At 43.5% G+C, this 18,909-nt stretch overlaps 1 protein-coding gene across 1 annotated transcript in view; it reads right to left on the reverse strand.

Annotated features, from left to right (window-relative positions):
• LOC124555869 overlaps window positions 1-18,909 on the reverse strand; it is a 223,344-nt gene that overhangs the window by 154,446 nt on the left and 49,989 nt on the right. The gene's annotated exons all lie outside the window — the stretch shown is intronic.

The following is an 18,909-nucleotide window of genomic DNA, read 5'->3' on the forward strand; positions in this document are numbered from 1 at the left end:
GAAGCGCTTAGAACCATTCGGCCACAGCGGCCGGCCCCATCGGCTAGTCCATAAACAAAAACCATATCTCGTTGTTCTTCAAACGAATACTGTGCCGCCATGTCTACTGTATGACTAAATCGCAGGTGACTTGTGTGCGCTCCGAAGCGAAGCTTACGTGTGAATGCCTCTGGCGTGCGGTGGAGACAAGCAGTTGACCTATTCGACACATGTGCGTATCATGTTGTGGCAATGACGGGGCGAGGGACGTTTGTATGTGTGAATCGACAACCATAGCGTTGCCCGTCATCCGACGAACGGCAACAGGGCAATCCCACGGCCAATCTGAGCGCGTGGCGTCAAGTTTCCGCAGTTTGAAAATGGCACGTTGTCGACCTACACAACATTAGTAATTTTGGTTCCTACTGGCATCAGCTATCCAGGGTTAAAATCATCGAAAATAACTTTTTTCTGATGCATTAAATGAAAAATCGTGTCACCCAATGTTTTTTAACATCATTGTGTACCTCTTGTTGAGGGTATATGTTTTATGTATCCCCACATATGTAGGAGATATGGGGTAGAGGCTACATTTTCTAAATGGTGCCATGTACATTTTATTCAAGTATACACTCACCTATAGCTATGGAAATGATAATAATAATACATAACTTTTCTAATTTAAATATCACTTCAGTTCATTTCGTTAGTTAAATCAGTTAACCACTTCAAAGCGCGTTTGAATATTTTACAAATTACCAAGGCACATTGAATGCAACAGTACTACACTGTACAGCAACTGGATCTTATTATTGTACAGTACCGTATTATAGTATTTACAACAATGCAAAAGTAACAGGGCCTTTTTAGTGGCGTAGAACGGTGACACTACTACTACTACTACTACTACTACTACTACTACTTCATGAAAAACAGAGCTTTTACATCACATTATCACAATAGTGACCATTGGCATCATACATAGGGTCACTCTGTGAATGAAGGACGCCCGTCATTGTGCTACTGCTTTTTCCTCTGTGATGACTGTACAAGCATCAGTAATGCGTTGCTGCTTGCCTCTGGTATTGTTGGAATGTTTTGGCAGACAGCATCCTTTACTGTTCCCCATAGAAAGAAATCCAGCGGCTTAAGGTCCGGAGATCGGGCAGGCCAACTAACTGACCCACCACGTCCAGTCCACTCACCAGGGTATTTACGGTCCAGAATTCGACGTGCTTGTAAGGCGTTATGTGCAGGGCATCCATCACGCTGATACCACACGACCATCCACTGATTCAGTGGTGCGGCGTCTAAGAGAATAGGAAGAGTGTGTCTTAAAAAGCGGACATACTGTTTGCCATTTTGGTTGCCAACTACAAAGAAAGTTGCGATAATATCTCCAATAATTCCGCATCAAAACATTAACGTTCCATGGACGTTGATGCCTATCTGTCTGAGCTATCATGGATTGTTGATGGACCAATAATTCGTATTTCTCATACTGACAATTCCTTTGTTGGAGTATTACGCCTCGTTGGTAAAAAGAACATATAAGAAGAAATTAGGCTTAGTCAGAAGGTATTGCTGAAGTCATTTCCATGAAGTTCTTGGTGCAAATGACCATGCTAATGATCGAATTTATGACGTTGCAGAATGCGATGTGCACTTGTTTTCGAGACACCAACTTCATACTGACTCCGCCGTGTGCTGACTTGAGGAGTCACGGCTACGGCAGCGAGCACAGCGACCTCTTCAGCTTTGTCTGTTCACGTTCTACGACGATTTCGAGGTGTTGCGTTTAAACTTCCCGTTTCACGTACAAGGGAAATGAAACGACCAAACATCCAGTGAGAAGGCGATGGCTTGTCAGGGAATCGTCTGCTGGACGGTAGTTGTGCCCCAACAGGACTTCGCCCGCCTGCAGCAAACCACAGTACAGGTATGTGCAGTACAGTACAAGATAGACATAATAACATGATAATCATCATAATGTTCTCTAACAGTACTGAACATAAAAATGCAAGTTACTAAATTATTTCCTGTCAATGTACTTTCTCCGTAGATCAGTGGCATTTCTATCTTCTTGCTATGCGTGTTCATCATACATATTTACACAACAAAAATTGTATTCAGAATGTGTACTACCACCATGCAGTTACTAAGTTAATCTGATGCACGACTACACTGGTGTGCAGAGTACTGTACGCTAAAGTAACGACAAATGAAGGACGCCAGTGAGAGGGGAGGATGTGTGTTTACATGAGTCGGAAATCATGAACAAAACCCACACTTCTACTTCACCACTACAATGGGCACTTAATGTGTACAACTAAAGCAGTAAACAGCTCGGTTTCTTCACAACCAGTGAACTAAATAGCTCGGTTTCTTCACAACCAGTGAACCATTTATCGTTTGCACATCTACGTTACGTTGACATAAATGGTGCAGTGTGTTACATTTTTGAATAGCTTTTGGAGAGAGTAAGTGCATTCTTAAATAAAATGTAGGTGGTACCATTTGAACAATTAACCTCTACACCGTGTCTCTTACATCTGTGGGGATAAATGACACGTGCACCCTCAGCAAGAACTAGCCAATCATGCTAAAAAATATTGGTTGAAACAATTTTTCATTTAACACGTCAGAAAAAAGTTATTTTGAGTGAGCAAGATAAATGGCACACCCTACTTCATTTCTGCATGAATCATGAAAGAAATTATTGTCCGAATACCACTGTACGAGCCCCGACCTTTCTTGTTTTATCCTCATGATCGGCACTTGAGATATATATTGAAGCGAATAAATTTCTTGCAATGTCATGCTCGAATATTGCTTCTCTAAATTTAACCAGTAGGACTTCGCAAGAAGAAGGTCACCTTTCTTCCAAAGACTGTCATTTAAGTTTCCTAAGTATCTCTCTTAAATTTATGAATACGATTCAACGAACTGTGGCGAGGAAGTCAGCGTGTCTGTGAAATCGTTTGACGCAAGCTGTCACTCCTGCTTTATAACGACCCGTAAACCTGGAAGTGTCCACTAATATAGGTCGCACTAGCGTCTTGATGCGATTCCCTGAACAGATACAGTTCAGGTTCCCAGAACCCTCCGAACAAATCCAAGTCTTCTATTCGCCTGCCCTACTACTGTGTTCACGTCGTCATTACGCTTCACATCGCTTTGCAGCATTACAGGCACGCATTTGAATAATGTTTACATTTAACTTTGTAATCGGCTGCTATCAGGTTCATCGTCTTCATTATGGACACTGTCTCGCACTTATCAACATTTTTAGAGCGCTTCAGCTCTGTAAACCAAGTGAAAATCATGTTAAAATCATTACGCACTTATTTACAACCATACAGTGAAGATTACTTCCTATTTCAGCGTGTCGAGTAGATCAGAGGACCTATTGCACTTCCTTGGGGCATATCTGATGCTGTTTTCTCTTTTTGTTGAACGTCGTCTAGTAAAATGTGCTGGATTCCACCAACCAAAACATTGTTTGATCCGATGACACATGTGAGATTGAGATGATACGCACTAAGATCGTATCTTGCTTATCAGTCGATGTGGTATAACATCGAAAGCCTTCCCGAAACCTAGGAAGACGATCCACCTTTTCACCTACATATACTGTTTGCAAGATTTTAGGGTTTTTTAAAATCCGCTATCTGTACAACACAATGTATTCCTTTTTTTCTGTTTACCCAAACATGTTTCGACACCTATATGTTATCTTCTGTGGATCTCGATTTATATATGTAAAAGTATTATACAAAATTTCATGGTAGTTTTTGGCCATTTTTCAGTTTTGTTTCGATTGCCTACCTGAAGCTACATCAATTGTGAAATTAGATTTGTAGAAGTCTACTTGTTTCTATGCCTTTCTATAGCTTGACAGCATGTAATTTGCAAAATAATCGGAAGAAACTGCTTAAATACTTTTTAATTTTGAATTACTTTTAAAGAGAGTACTAGGGAACGTTTCGCCTCCTGCTGTACATCTTTCATGTGTTTTATAGGACAACAGAAGTACAATGGAGACAAAAATGAGATGAGACATACGGGACGGAACATATTTGGGTAAACAGAAAAAAGAAACATTGCGCTTTGCATAAGGTGGAATTTAAAACCCCAAATCCAAGTCGAAAAAACGGAAAAGACATCTACACGAGCTTCCAAACCCAGTAAGAGCGGTATTTTTTGATAAAGAAATATGATAAAATATTCGTCAAAATTCTTTGACGATCTCTGACGTGGTGCAAAAAAGGGATATTACACTGTCGTCATATTTTTCGCCAAATTTCAACATGGCGGGCAACAGTAACTTGCTATTATGCGATGCAGTTGCTCGTATCACAGTTACATTGTGCGCGCATTTGGAAGAAAATTGGCGGAAAAAAAGGAAACATACTTGGATGAAGCCATGGGTATTACGTCGAGATAATAAAAGCATTGAGCAAAATTTGTTTCGAGAGCTGCAAGTGGGGGACGTCAAGTCTTATATAAATTACTTACTAGTGGATGAGAGTGCATTTCAGTATTTGCTCAGTGAAGTCCCTTCTCATATTACAAAACAGAATATTCACTTGAGAACTGCTATATGTGCAACAAACAGGCTCGCTGTGACACTGCGATTTCTTGATACAGGAGAGATTTACTCTAGTTTACAATACAGATCTCGAACACCACATTGCACATTAACCAAAACAATTCCAGAAACGTGCGAAGCGATTTATAAAGCACTGGAGGTGGTACATCTGAAGGTAAATAAATGTTTAGTACACTCTATGGGCCGGCCGCTGTGGCCGAGCGGTTCTAGGCGCTTCAGTCCAGGACTGCGCTGCTGGTACGGTTACAGGTTCGAATCCTGCCTCGGGGGTGGATGTGTGTGATGTGCTTAGGTTAGTTAGGTTTAAGTAGTTCTAAGTTCTAGGGGACTGATGACTTCAGTCCGGAACCGCGCGACTGCTACGGTCGCAGGTTTGAATCCTGCCTCGGGCATGGATGTGTGTGATGTCCTTAGGTTAGATAGGTTTAAGTAGTTCTAAGTTCTAGGGGACTGATGACCGCAGATGTTAAGTCCCATAGTGCTCAGCGCCATTTGAACCATTTGATGACCTCAGAAGTTAAGTCCCATAGTGCTCAGAGCCATTTGAATCATTTTCCAGATGTAAGTGTGGATAGCTGTAGCTGTGAATGTTGATATAGAGTCGCCTGCAGCATATTACACCTGATCATCAACACTCTCTACATCTACATCTACATACATACTCCGCAATCCATCATACGGTGTGTGGCGGAGGGTACCTCGTACCACAACTAGCATCTTCTCTCCCTGTTCCACTCCCACACAGAACGAGGGAAAATTAACTGCCTATATGCCTCTGTACGAGCCCTAATCTCTCTTATCTTATCTTTGTGGTCTTTCCACGAAATGTAAGTTGGTGGCAGTAAAATTGTACTGCAGTCAGCCTCAAATGCCGGTTCTCTAAATTTCCTCATTAGCGATTCACGAAAAGAATGCCCCCTTTCCTCTAGAGACTCCCACCCGAGTTCCTAAAGCATTTCCGTAACACTCGCGTGATGATCAAACCTACCAGTAACAAATCTAGCAGCCCGCCTCTGAACTGCTTCTATGTCCTCCCTCAATCCGACCTGATAGGGATCCCAAACGCTCGAGCAGTACTCAAGAATAGGTCATATTAGTGTTTTATAAGCGGTCTCCTTTACAGGTGAACCACATCTTCCCAAAATTCTACCAATTAACTGAAGACGACTATCCGCCTTCCCCACAACTGCCATTACATGCTTGTCCCACTTTACATCGCTCTGCAATGTTACGCCCAAATATTTAATCGACGTGACTGTGTCAAGCGCTACACTACTAATGGAGTATTGAAACATTATAGGATTCTTTTTCCTATTCATATGCATGAATTTACATTTATCTATGTTTAGAGTTAGCTGCCAATCTTTACACCAATCAGAAATCCTGTCCAAGTCATCTTGTATCCTACTACAGTCACTCAACGACGACACCTTCCCGTACACCACAGCATCATCAGCAAACAGCCGCACATTGCTATCCACCCTATCGAAAAGATCATTTATGTAGATAGAAAACAACAGCGGACCTACCACACTTTCCTGGGACACTCCAGATGATACCCTCACCTCCGCTGAACATTCACCATCGAGGACAACGTACTCGCACTCTGTTAATAGCACCATTGACCCTCTTGCTCACCCCCCACCCCAGTGGAAGCAAGGTGAAGAGTTGAACAAACACACCAGTTATGAAGGCATATTTACACACTACAGGGGCGTCAAATAGCTGTAGCAACTGTTGTGGACTGGCCAGACAGCCAATCCACTGTGACGGGTAGCCGAAAGGCACGCGCTTAAGCTCACGCAGGCTGGCGTGAGGTCTGGAACAGTTAAAGGATTTGAGTCTAGCAAACAAAGTACGTAGCTGCTGGAATACTTAACTTTAATCCATAATTGGTGAACATCGGTCTGACGGTACGTGCATCACAAGATAAATAGCAAATGATAATGGCGCCTTGCTAGGTCGTAGCAAATGACGTAGCTGAAGGCTATGCTAACTATCGTCTCGGCAAATGAGAGCGTAATTTGTCAGTGAACCATCGCTAGCAAAGTCGGCTGTACAACTGGGGTGAGTGCTAGGACGTCTCTCTAGACCTGCCGTGTGGCGGCGCTCGGTCTGCAATCACTGACAGTGGCGACACGCGGGTCCGACGTATACTACCGGACCGTGGCCGATTTAAAGGCTACCACCTAGCAAGTGTGGTGTCTGGCGGTGACACCACAACTATAAATAGCGATTCTTTAGAAAAAAGCTGGAATACTACAGCGACATTTCACATTGCAGCGAACAGAAGACGAACGACTTTTATGATCAAATCTACGGCGAAGCTCTTGGTTTGACCAGGTTTCTTTGACGAAAGGTGAGATCTGACAAAGTTCCCTACTACACAGTCAAATTTCTTTGACATAAATATTTGATATATCATCTTCGACGAAGAAATGTGTTAGTGTAATACCGGCCTAAGACGAATTTCTCAACGCGACGGCAAGGGTTTGCAAGATATCGTGCGTGACAGAAGCGAGTTGTGTAACAGCGCAAGTAGGTGGGCCGCGCGCAGCTGTCGCCGACAGCGCGAAACACGCGGACCGGCAGCGGCAGCGCGAAAATCTGCGGCGTTGTCGGCGTGCCCGGCCAGCGCACAATGCAAGTTGAACGACCGCGACACGTGCCGCCGACGCGCTCTCAGCTACACCTTGCTCTGGCCTGTCTTCTCAACATCCTCTCCTGCTTAACACCAACAGAAACTTTGCCTGCAGTGTCGCTCAGTTATCAGAACACAAAATAATGTGAACACCAATCTAATATAGCATACCGCCGCCTTTGACATCCAAATGAGCCCGAATCCTTTAGGGTAGAGATGAACCTCGATCTTTAGTCTTGGACACAAGATTTTATACCTTTTCCCCCCACCGGAGCTGCTCCATTTCCTCGAGAGATGCTGCAGGGAAATGAGCCCTTGTTTTTCCGATACGGGCCACCAAGACTGGATAATATTCGAGTCCTGCGGTTGTATATGCCAGGGAAGACACTTTATTATGTCCCGTGCTCGTCGAACCGACTTAGAGGTTTACAAGTCTTGTGAGTGGATTTATCATCACAGAGAGAAAGCAGTCACTCCTTTGGGGACATTATCATCACTATCGAATGAACTTTATCGCTTAAAATCGTTTCAAAGACCGTACTAGTTATTTTTAAGTCATTATGATCACCGAAAATATCGATACGACCTCCTGAACTATTACTAAACCTCTAAAGCCCATCGCAGTAGGAAGAAGACAGTCTAGATTTTCCATCTACGCTGCTGTTCTTCACACGCAAATCGACCTGCGGTAGGGAATAGCGTAAGCGTTGACTCGTCGAACCGCATCCATGTTTTCATTGGTTGATAGCTCGTGTTCAACGATATTGGCACCTCCGAAGTCTCTTCATTACATTCTCCTGATTTACTAGAAGATTGTTAGTTGCATCTCTACCATTAATATTTTGTATATACCGTTTTGGTTGTGCTTTTTCAGTGACCCTAATCTGTTTAGGCAATGCCCAGCTGTCTCTTACGTGGTATGTCTTCTTATTAGGGGACATAATCGTCTTTAGCACTCTCCCAGGCAAGTATAGCATTTATTTCATTATTATGTTTAGTAGACAGATTTTCTATGAACTTTGTAAGTTGTCGCGAAAGTGGATAGTGTGTGTGAAATCTTATGAGACTTAACTGCTAAGGTCATGAGTCCCTAAGCTTACACACTACTTTATCTAAATTATCCTAAGGACAAACACACACACCCATGCCCGAGGGAGGACTCGAACCTCCGCCGGGACCAGCCGCACAGTCCATGACTGCAGCGCCCCAGACCGCTCGGCTAATCGCGCGCGGCGGAAGTGGATAGCGTAGCCCTTTTACAGGCGCAGACGATTTGCAACTGTCCTCACAAACAGACTCACTAATAAGTGGGAATCCAGAATTTATTCCCTTTCAGTCTTTTGAAAATGTCAAAAATTGCAAATGGCACTTTGATTCGGAGTTCATATTGAACTGGAGGTCCCCCCATGACTAAGTCAGTTCAAACGTCAGACGAAGGCAAGGGCATAATACCTCCAATAGCTCCCGCCAAGTAAAGCGCTATGGCACTCAAACAAACCTTCGCTTCGAGGATACCCGTAGTTAAGTCTACAACGTGAAACATTCTGGTAGTAAACGTCAAAACAGATGTACTCACGGTTCAGAAAACTTCCAGAGGAGTTATACTACTCGTACAAAGGGAAAAACAGTGGGCAACATCAGCGTGTTACCGCAATGCTACAATTCAGTCTCAAGACTTTCGTGTATCCCTTGGAAAGAAGAGTGAGTTGCGTGTTGGACGGCAACTGGCTACAGTTCTTTTTATTATTTCTCACTCCTTTCACTTTTTCATGCAAGAGATGTAGATAACGATCTGTCCACATCAGACCCATTAGAAATCAATATGCTGCCGATTTTCAGCTATATAGAAATGTACATATTAAAAGATTTTTAAAATTATATCGAAATAGCCTAAAATAACGATGTCAAGATTTACAGTGGGCATGGTGAGGTTGATGTGGTGAACGGCTGGTTGTGTGGTGACATTGACGTGGAGGCAGTTCTGCCACTATTTGAAGATAACTATGTGTGGTGTCACCGCCAGACACCACACTTGCTAGGTGGTAGTTTTAAATCGGCCGCGGTCCATTAGTACATGTCGGACCCGCGTGTCGCCACTGTGTGATCGCAGACCGAGCGCCACCACAAGGCAGGTCTCGAGATACGGACTAGCACTCGCCCCAGTTGTACGGACGACGTAGCTAACGATGCACACTGACGAAGCCTCGCTCATTTGCAGAGCAGATAGTTAGAATAGCCTTCAGCTAAGTCAATGGCTACGACCTAGCAAGGCGCCATTAGTAACATTGCATGTATCTAAAGAGTCTCACTTGTATCGCCACAATCTCCAGATGTACCAAAAGGATGGATTAAAGTCAAGTATTCCAGAAGCTACGTACTTTTCTTTATAGCATTCATTACGTATCCTGTTTCAGACCTCACGCCCGTCTGTGTGAGCGTAGCGCGTGCCTTTCGGCTTCCCCTCATTGTGTCTAGGCTGTCTTGTCTAGACACAACACTATGGTAATGGTCCGGGAGAATGAGTGCAATACCGATAACGTTCACGTTCACGTTGTTGACAGCTGATAACCAGCTACTGAAAACAGTGGGCGTGGCAAGGGATTCCTGGGGAGGGGACAGGTGGCGAGCTGCGGGGAGGAAGGGGAGAGTCATCGGCATAGATATAGATTTTTGTCTTGAAGAGGGGGTGGGGATGCTAGTATATGAAAGTTACTTTGTGGACAGGAACTGCGATGTGGAACAAGTTGCTTGTACGATTACATTTAAACCCATATTCCTACAATTTTATCTGTATCATTCTTATGATGGGCAGGGGGAAGCATCATGCCCGTGGTCCTGACAAAGTGATTTCGTAAGTGTAAGAGTAGTTTTTACAACTGGGGCTCGACGCGTTTCTTGTGTTTCCCTGTTTGAAAGTCTACTCAAATCGACGTAGGAGGCTCTGAAACTAGCTAAAGGAAACTGTGGCCAATGCAAATCTATTAATTCGACCTGTTCAGTTTCTTTCGTATTTCTGTTTTGAAGGGAATGCATAGAATGACGACAGTGACGACCCTGATAAATTTCGAACAGACCATTTGCGATCGCACTATCTGCTTCATTTGGATTCTCTGCATTTTATTACCTTAAATTATCGTTTAGAGACATTCTATTCAAAATGAATGATTCAAATGTTTTCTCTCCAGTCCTCCACAAAGACATTTTGATGTCGTCGAGCTAACAAGTGATCGGCTTTTTGGCTCTCTTTACGAACCAGTCTGACCATTTGCGGTGATGTTTTGAAACGAGTTTGTCTAATTCGGTTTCCATTCTTTTACAGTAACTTTTTTAAAAGTATTAAAGGAAGTGTCCTGAAACTAATCTGGGAAAACAACAAAAGTTGACCATTTTATTATCTTTACAGATTTTCTTTCAATCTTCCTAATGATAGTTTGCCTGGACAACGTGTGGGCGCAGACTCGTATGGTGAGCTTCTACTATCTACCCTTGCCTACACGGGTTGCTGGAGTAGTTTTAATCGATGAGTGTATCTTAGAGCATCCCAGTTTTGGCTCTCATGGCTGAACATTTGAAAGGAAGAAGGTTAGAGTTTAACATCCTGTGACATCTTGGTCATTATAGACGGAGCATAGGCTTGGACAAGTTTGAGAAAGGGGTTGGAAATCGGCCGTGCCCTTTGAAAGGAACCCTCCCGGCATTTGCCTAGAGCGATTTAGGAAAATCACATAAAATGTAAATTTGGATGGCTCCGCGTGGATCTGAACTGTCGCCCTTCCAAATGCGAGCCCAGCATGCTAACTGCACATTTGCTCCGATTTTTCTACTTACTGGCAACAAGATGTTGGCAGGCTCTGCAAATTCATCCCTATCGCGGTATTGCAATGTACCTGCCTCTTGTCTTCCAGATGGTAGTTATGGTTGTGCTGCAGAGAAGAAACTATCCATCTGCCGTTCCTAATATGACTATGGTGCCTAAGCGCTATGTATGAAGGAGGTTTTATATGATTCTTAAAGTTTTCCGGGCGTAATGAGTATTCCACGAGGTTACGGACTTGCAGCCGAAAGATGTTGATGCCTTTCCAAGTCATTTAGGTTGAAAAGCATTCAGCAATCTTTATGCGAGTTTCACACTGTGTCAAATGACCACAGTCATAAACGTATATCTATTATCACACAACTTCTTACCAGTTATTCAACAGAAAATAAAGGAAACTCACGACTGTGAAATTTTACTCTAACATAAATGGGTGTAAAACGAAGAAAATTGTATCTGCTCAAGGCAGAGTCCTTTTCCAAAAAGTATTTATTGAAAGCTACCACTGACACAAAATTGAGATGTATACTGAGCTGTCACAAAATTTCAGCTCAATCTCACGTAGTTCTTTCTAGTGTTTCAGGTAGCCTTCTGACGAAGTCCTTGCTGAAGTAAACATTGGTTCACAGTTAAAAGTGGTCAACTGTTGGTTTCATTAATATATATTAAACAGTACTATGGGTCAAGGGATATTAGTGGAATTTGTGGTGTCACCGCCAGACACCACACTTGCTAGGTGGTAGCCTTTAAATCGGCCGCGGTCCATTAGTATACGTCGGACCCGCATGTCGCCACTATCAGTGATTGCAGACCGAGCGCCGCCACACGGCAGGTCTAGTCTAGAGAGACTCCCTATCACTCGCCCCAGTTGTACAGCCGACTTTGCTAGCGACGGTTCACTGTTTACATACGCTCTCATTTGCAGAGACGCCAGTTTAGCATAGCCTTCAGCTACGTCATTTGCTACAACCTAGCAAGGCGCCATATTAAGTTACTACGAATGTATTCTGAACAGATGATATTGTGAATCATGTACTGACAAGAGCGACGTTCATCATTAATGGATTAAAGTTAAGTATCAAACTAATTACGTCCGCTTTCTGAATTCTAATTCCTTGTCATGTTCCAGACCTCACGACAGTATAGTTCTTCCCTCCTCACGCCAGCCTGCGTGAGCTAAAACGCGTACAAATGGTTCAAATGGCTCTGAGCACTATGGGACTTAACATCTATGGTCATCAGTCCCCTACAACTTAGAACTACTTAAACCTAACTAACCTAAGGACAGCACACAACACCCAGTCATCACGAGGCAGAGAAAATCCCTGACCCCGCCGGGAATCGAACCCGGGAACCCAAACGCGTACATTTCGGCCTCAACTAGTAACACGGTATTGGCTCTTCTGCCAACACAACAGTATGTAGAGCTGCGCAGCTGGCATTTCTGTCAGTAGATTAGCGCCTTCCAAACATATTCTTACGTAACCTGTCTGCATTTGAAAAGGAATGTTAATCTTCATTGAGCAAACGAGCCGAAACTCATTTAAAGACTTTGGAAAGTAGTAAATCTCTTTTCAGTTTCTGTATTAAAAATGAAACTTGTTGATATCAGCATTTGTCTTACGTAATTCACAAAACTATTCACTGTTTTTTTGCTTAATCAAAGATAATACACGTATGTAATTTGAGATGACGTGGCACATGTCCACAAGAATTTATTACACTGCCTAAAGTGTTAAAACAATACGGCAAATTAAAGGCGGCTTCGTGCTGCCGAAGCATATACTAAATTATTTTCTTAAATAAAAAAAGACTAATGTAAGGCACTTGATTGTATAGAGTTGTTTGTAAATATGAAAGAAATAGGAGCCATGCGATATGTATGATTAAAAAGATAAGGACATCCCTTTTCTTTTCGTGTAGCACCTGGTAATGGATTTTGAAGATAGGAAAGCTATAGAGATAGCTACAAGATATTCCATGTCATTTGTCACATCTTGGGAACGCAAATGAAGTCACAATTCTAGAATGTAATTATCCTTACTTCTTCTTTAATGTCTTGTCAAAAATGGATCAAATGGCTCTGAACACTACGGGACTTAACTTCTGAGGTCATCAGTCCCCTAGATCTTAAACTACTTAAACCTAACTAACCTAAGGACATCACACACATCCATACCCGAGGCAGGATTCGAACCTGCGACCGTAGAGGTCGCGCGGTTCCAGACTGTAGCGTCTAGAACCGCTCGGCCTCCCAAGCCGGCTGTCGTGTCAAGTAGTGAAAGAATTCATTAAGATTTGAAATGACATGCGCAATTTCTGTGTATCCTATAGCAACGACTGGAAAACCGTGGCCTGGTCAGATGAGTCCCGACTTGACTTGTTAAGTGCTGATGGTATTGTTCGAGTGTGGAGCAGACCCCACAAAGCCATGGAATCAAGTTGTCAACAAGGCACTGTGTAAGCTGGTGGTGGCTACATAATGGTATGGGTTGTGTTCACATGGAATTGACTGCGTCCTCTGGACCAACTGCACCGAGCACTAACTGTAAATATTTATGTTCGGCAACTTGGAGACCGTTTGCAGCCATTCACGGACTTCATGTTCCCAACAACGACGTCATCGGGCCACAATTGTACGCGATTGGTTTGAAGAACGTTCTGAGCAAGTCTAGCGTTTGATTTGGCTATCCAAATCGCCCGACATGAATATAATCTAACATTTATGGGACATCATCGAGAGGTCAGTTGGTGCACAAAATCTTGCACTGGTAACGTTTTCGCAATTACCGGCGGCTGTAGAGGCATCATGGCTCCATATTTCTGCAGGCGACTTCCAACGACTTGTTGAGTTCATGCCACGCGGAGATGCTGCACTATTTCGGGCAAAAGGAGGGCTGACAATATAAGAAGGTATACCAAGACTCTGTCACCTCAGTGTATTTTATTGTAGTGAAATCCTTAGGCCAGTAGCTAGCGCTATTATAGTTACTCATGTTATATAGGGTGGTCCATTGATCGTGACCGGGCCAAATATCTCACGAAATAAATGTCAAACGAAATATTACAAAGAACGAAACTTATCTAGCTTGAAGGAGGAAACCAGATGGCGCTATGGTTGGCCCGCTAGATGGCGCTGCCATAGGTCAAACGGATAACAACTGTGTTTTTTAAAAATTGGAACCCCTATTTTTTATTACATATTCATGTAGTACGTAAAGAAATATGAATGTTTTAGTTGGACCACTTTTTTCGCTTTGTGATAGATGGCTCTGTAATAGTCACAAACATATGGCTCACAATTTTAGACGAACAGTTGGTAACAGGTAGGTTTTTTTAAATTAAAATAGAGAACGTAGGTACGTTTGAACATTTAATTTCGGTTGTTCCAATGTGATACATGTACCTTTGTGAACCTATCATTTCTGAGAACGCATGCTGTTACACCGTGATTACCTGTAAATACCACATTAATGCAATAAATGCTCAAAATGATGTCCGTCAACCTCAATGCATTTGGCAATACGTGTAAAGACATTCCTCTCAACAGCGAGTAGTTCGCACATGCTTTGATAATGCGCTGACGCATGTTGTCAGGCGTTGTCGGTGGATCACGACAGCAAATATCCTTCAACTTTCCCCACAGAAAGAAATCCGGGGACGTCAGATCCGGTGAACGTGCGGGCCATGGTATGGTGCTTCGACGACCTATCCACCTGTCATGAAATACGCTATTCAATACCGCTTCAACCGCACGCGAGCTATGTGCCGGACACCCATCATGTTGGAAGTACATCGCCATTCTGTCATGCAGTGAAACATCTTGTAGTAACATCGGTAGAACATTACGTAGGAAATCAGCATACATTGCACCATTTAGATTGCCATCGATAAAATGGGGGCCAATTATCCATCCTGCCATAATGCCGCACCATACATTAACCCGCCAAGGTCGCTGATGTTCCACTTGTTGCAGCCATCGTGGATTTTCCGTTGCCCAATAGTGCATATTACGCCGGTTCACGTTACTGCTGTTGGTGAATGACGCTTCGTCGCTAAATAGAACGCGTGCAAAAAATCTGTCATCGTCCCGTAATTTCTCTTGTACCCAGTGGCAGAACTGTACACGACGTTCAAAGTCGTCGCCAAACAATTCATGGTGCACAGAAATATGGTATTTCCAGAATTGTGGATTACATGTTGTGAACAAAGAGTTGCGATTCCAGTGTAAACAACTGATAATAATTAATGAAAGACCCCACTTATACGGTATTAAGGGTTCTAGATACAAGGGCTCTCTTACTAGATCTTTAGGTAGCAAGGAAGCAAGTTGGGAACATACCGGGTCGTTAAAATTAAACTTCCCTATTCAACACGTTATAAAACGGAAACTAATTACCGTGCGAGTACCAAATTTGGTAGCATTAATGTCCAGAGTGTGTGGTGCATGATTTCCATGCGTCACAGCGTCACCATCCAGTTCCAACTACGGCCACCAAGTGACGTGATCAGTCATCGTGATTCGTAGTCTCACACACCTGACCAATTTCAGTGCACTTGTTGACCTGTCAACAGGAGATTCGGCAAAAGGAGCACGGCATTACTAGTGAGCACTGTTATCAAAACATAGCAATGCTGCAGCTGCACTTCGAGAATACCGCCTGTTCAAAGGATTGTGGAAGGGTCCTCTTCCTCCACCTGATTTACAGAGCATGGTGAAGAAGTTCGAATCAACTGGAGAACTGGGTGTCGCTCCGGGACGGGGCTGACGACCGGTTGCACCACGGGTGGCTGATGAAATCGCTGCCGCTATGGCAGACAACGCTGCGCGGAATCCCCGATCGTCAGGCAGTGCGCGTGCTGTGTCACGACACTTGAACATCCCGTGGTCCACTGTACGGAAGGTGCTTCGAACCATTCTCAAATGGTATCCGTAAAAGATCCATATCGTACAGCAGCTTGCACCAGGACGCACAACGACGAGTTGCCTTCGCTCTCCAGTTTCTCGCAAGAACTGAATTTGACGTGGGCTGGCCCTGGACCATCCTATGGACAAAATTGCCGAGTGTAGGGACCTAGACTCCAGTCACTGTGCATGAAGTTCCTCTGTATGGTGAACGTGTCACCGTATGGTATAGCTTCATGGCTACGTTCATCGTTGGCCCATTGTTTTCTGAGCAGGTTGTCGCTCAAGAACCAAAGACGTGCAGTATGACTGGCCAGTGTTACTGTGATATGCTTTTCCAGCATGCCATACCCTCCCTACAGGACAGAGACGCATTAAACGCAACAGTTTTCATGAAAGATGGGCCCCACCGCACATCGCTCGTAAAGTTCACTAGCTTCTCCGAAACACATTTGAAAACGATCGAATTATCAGCCGATCGTTTCCAAATGCTTGGCTGGCACGATCATCTAATCTCACTTCTTTTGATTTGTGGTTGTTGGGCTACCTTAAGGACGGGGTTTACCAGGGGAACATTCACACATGTGGTGATCTGTAGCGCCGCATACGGAGAAAGGTAAACAGCATATTTGCGGACATGCTTCGTTATGCTGTGCAGAATGCGACCCTGGGCTTTCAGACTCTTCTGCACACTGATGGGCGCCATGTTGAACCCCTTTTGTAGCAGTAATGGTACCGATATGTAATGACAGTGTGTACCGTTGCAACACATTAAAAGATTTCGATTGAAATGCATTATTTCTCTCCCCCATGCCCTTGGTACTCCTACGGCAATTAGTTTCCGTGTTATAACGTGTTAAACAGGGAAAGTTTAATTATAACCACCAGATATAATCATCACATTGATTACGAAGAGTGAAAGTTGCTTCTGGGCTGTCTGGCGTGCTGCTTCCACAACTGGACTCTGCTCATTTCGCCTGGGATCCAGACCTGGCAGGACTTCTCGTGTCAACTCAGGGACACCTCACACGTTCCAGTGTACTTCTCAGATGTACCTTCAAAGGTTTACCTACACAAATGTGGGGCGTCCATATGCTGCGGTTCACCTGACAGGTTTCCAACTTTAATTGTGAGCACTGCTTCGATTTCTTCCACCAATGTTGTGCAAGCTGATTCTCGCTTTTGTGTCAATTACGGTACATTTTGTATTTAAACTTGCTATAAACAATGTTCAGTGAATTCCTCAGTTACGTTGTTACTTTACGGCTTATCGCGTTGGTAAACGAATACATTATTTCAAAAGTAAAAAACACTACTAACTGCACTATAAAAACTAGCACAACACAAACAACAGAACTAACTTTTGAACTTGTAACGGTCTGACTCGAAGACAAAGGCAAACGGAGAACCCTAAACCCGAAATCTGTGCAGGCGACTCACATTCACACCCCGCTATAGGCAGCTACTGCTCAGGTATAAGGAACCGGATTTCGATACTTTTACGGTCGACACTACAGTCGTGCCCACCAGCAAAGATTTGGTGTCACACACGCCCCGGTTCACCTGTGCGGGTATAGCTGAAGCTCTACAGCTTTGTAATAATAATTAAGCTTTTCATGAGACATAGCGCATTACAGACAGGGACACACACACACTTAAGTTGGGAATTTTCGTCTCAGAGAGATGCATAACTAGGACCGATTCAGAAAATATCGTTCTCATGAAACGCAACTACGTAGGGATTGCAATTACGAAGAACTTAAATCAGCAACATCGTACTGTAAGTTTTGCGGGAAAGGCGAACCAAACACTAAGTTTTACTCGCAGAACAGTTACAAGATGCAACAAATGTACTACAGAGACTGCCTACGATACGTTTGACGTGTTCGATTGGAGTATTGCGGTGCGGTGTAGGATTATTAACAGATAGAAAATACGGAGGACATTAAAAAAAGTCCAAAGAAGGGCAGCCCGTTTTGTATTAGGTCTATCGGGAAATGTGTGTCACGGATATGATAAAGGAGTTCAGGTGGCAACCGTAAAAACAAGAGCGTATTTAGTTGCGAAGAGATCTTTTCACGAAATTTCAATCACCAATTTTCTCCACCGAATAATAAAATACGTTGTTCACTTCCCTCTACATAGGGAGTAATGACCATCGTGATAAAATGAGAGAAATCGGAGCTCGCGCGGAAAGATTAGGTGTTCATTTTTAACACGCACTTTCCGAGAATGAACGGTGGAGAAATGGTCTGATCGTGGCTCTATAAAAGGCTTGCAGAACACTTAAGTGGGAGTTACAGAGTAATCGTGTAAGCGTAGATGTCTCTAGGGAGCAGGAGCCCAAATGCAAACCTACAAAATGTAGCCAGCCGTCAGAACACGAAACCCGCCGATGAAATACATTTTTTAAAAACTATGTTTCATTTAGCGTTGGCATGCAAATAGACATCAACTGATGAGATGTCCAATGAACGTGTGAAGATGAGCTCATGAAGGAGCTACAAAAATCAGATGACTCGGGGGCTACCAGAGGCAGGTCAGTTCCGTGAACTCGACAATCAAATCGACAAAACTAAATGTTTCTAAAGCCTACGCTACGATAACAATTCAGGATTTGTGGAAACAGGAAAGATGGAGCAGACTTCGAACGTTGTCATGGAGATCAGTTACAATTTTAAGAAGAAGATTCTGCTAACAGATTGCACGCATGAGCAAGTCATAGGCCTACAGATGTAGGAAGCACTAGGCAGGCAGTACGGAGTCGCCAGTGTTTAAGAAAACTGTAGTGCTTAGTAGACTTATGAGCAATTTAGAAGGATTTTATTCTAGCGTATCAGGTAATAATAGTCGAGGGGCTGAAAATAGTCTCTGAAAGGACTAGGGAATCAAAGTGGCTTGGGCAGTATTGATACACTCACGTCACTAATGTTTATTTTGTGCAGCGGTTTCGGTGA

Source organism: Schistocerca americana, chromosome X (genome assembly GCF_021461395.2).
Source record: "Schistocerca americana isolate TAMUIC-IGC-003095 chromosome X, iqSchAmer2.1, whole genome shotgun sequence".
NCBI classification, from domain to species: Eukaryota; Metazoa; Arthropoda; class Insecta; order Orthoptera; family Acrididae; genus Schistocerca; species Schistocerca americana.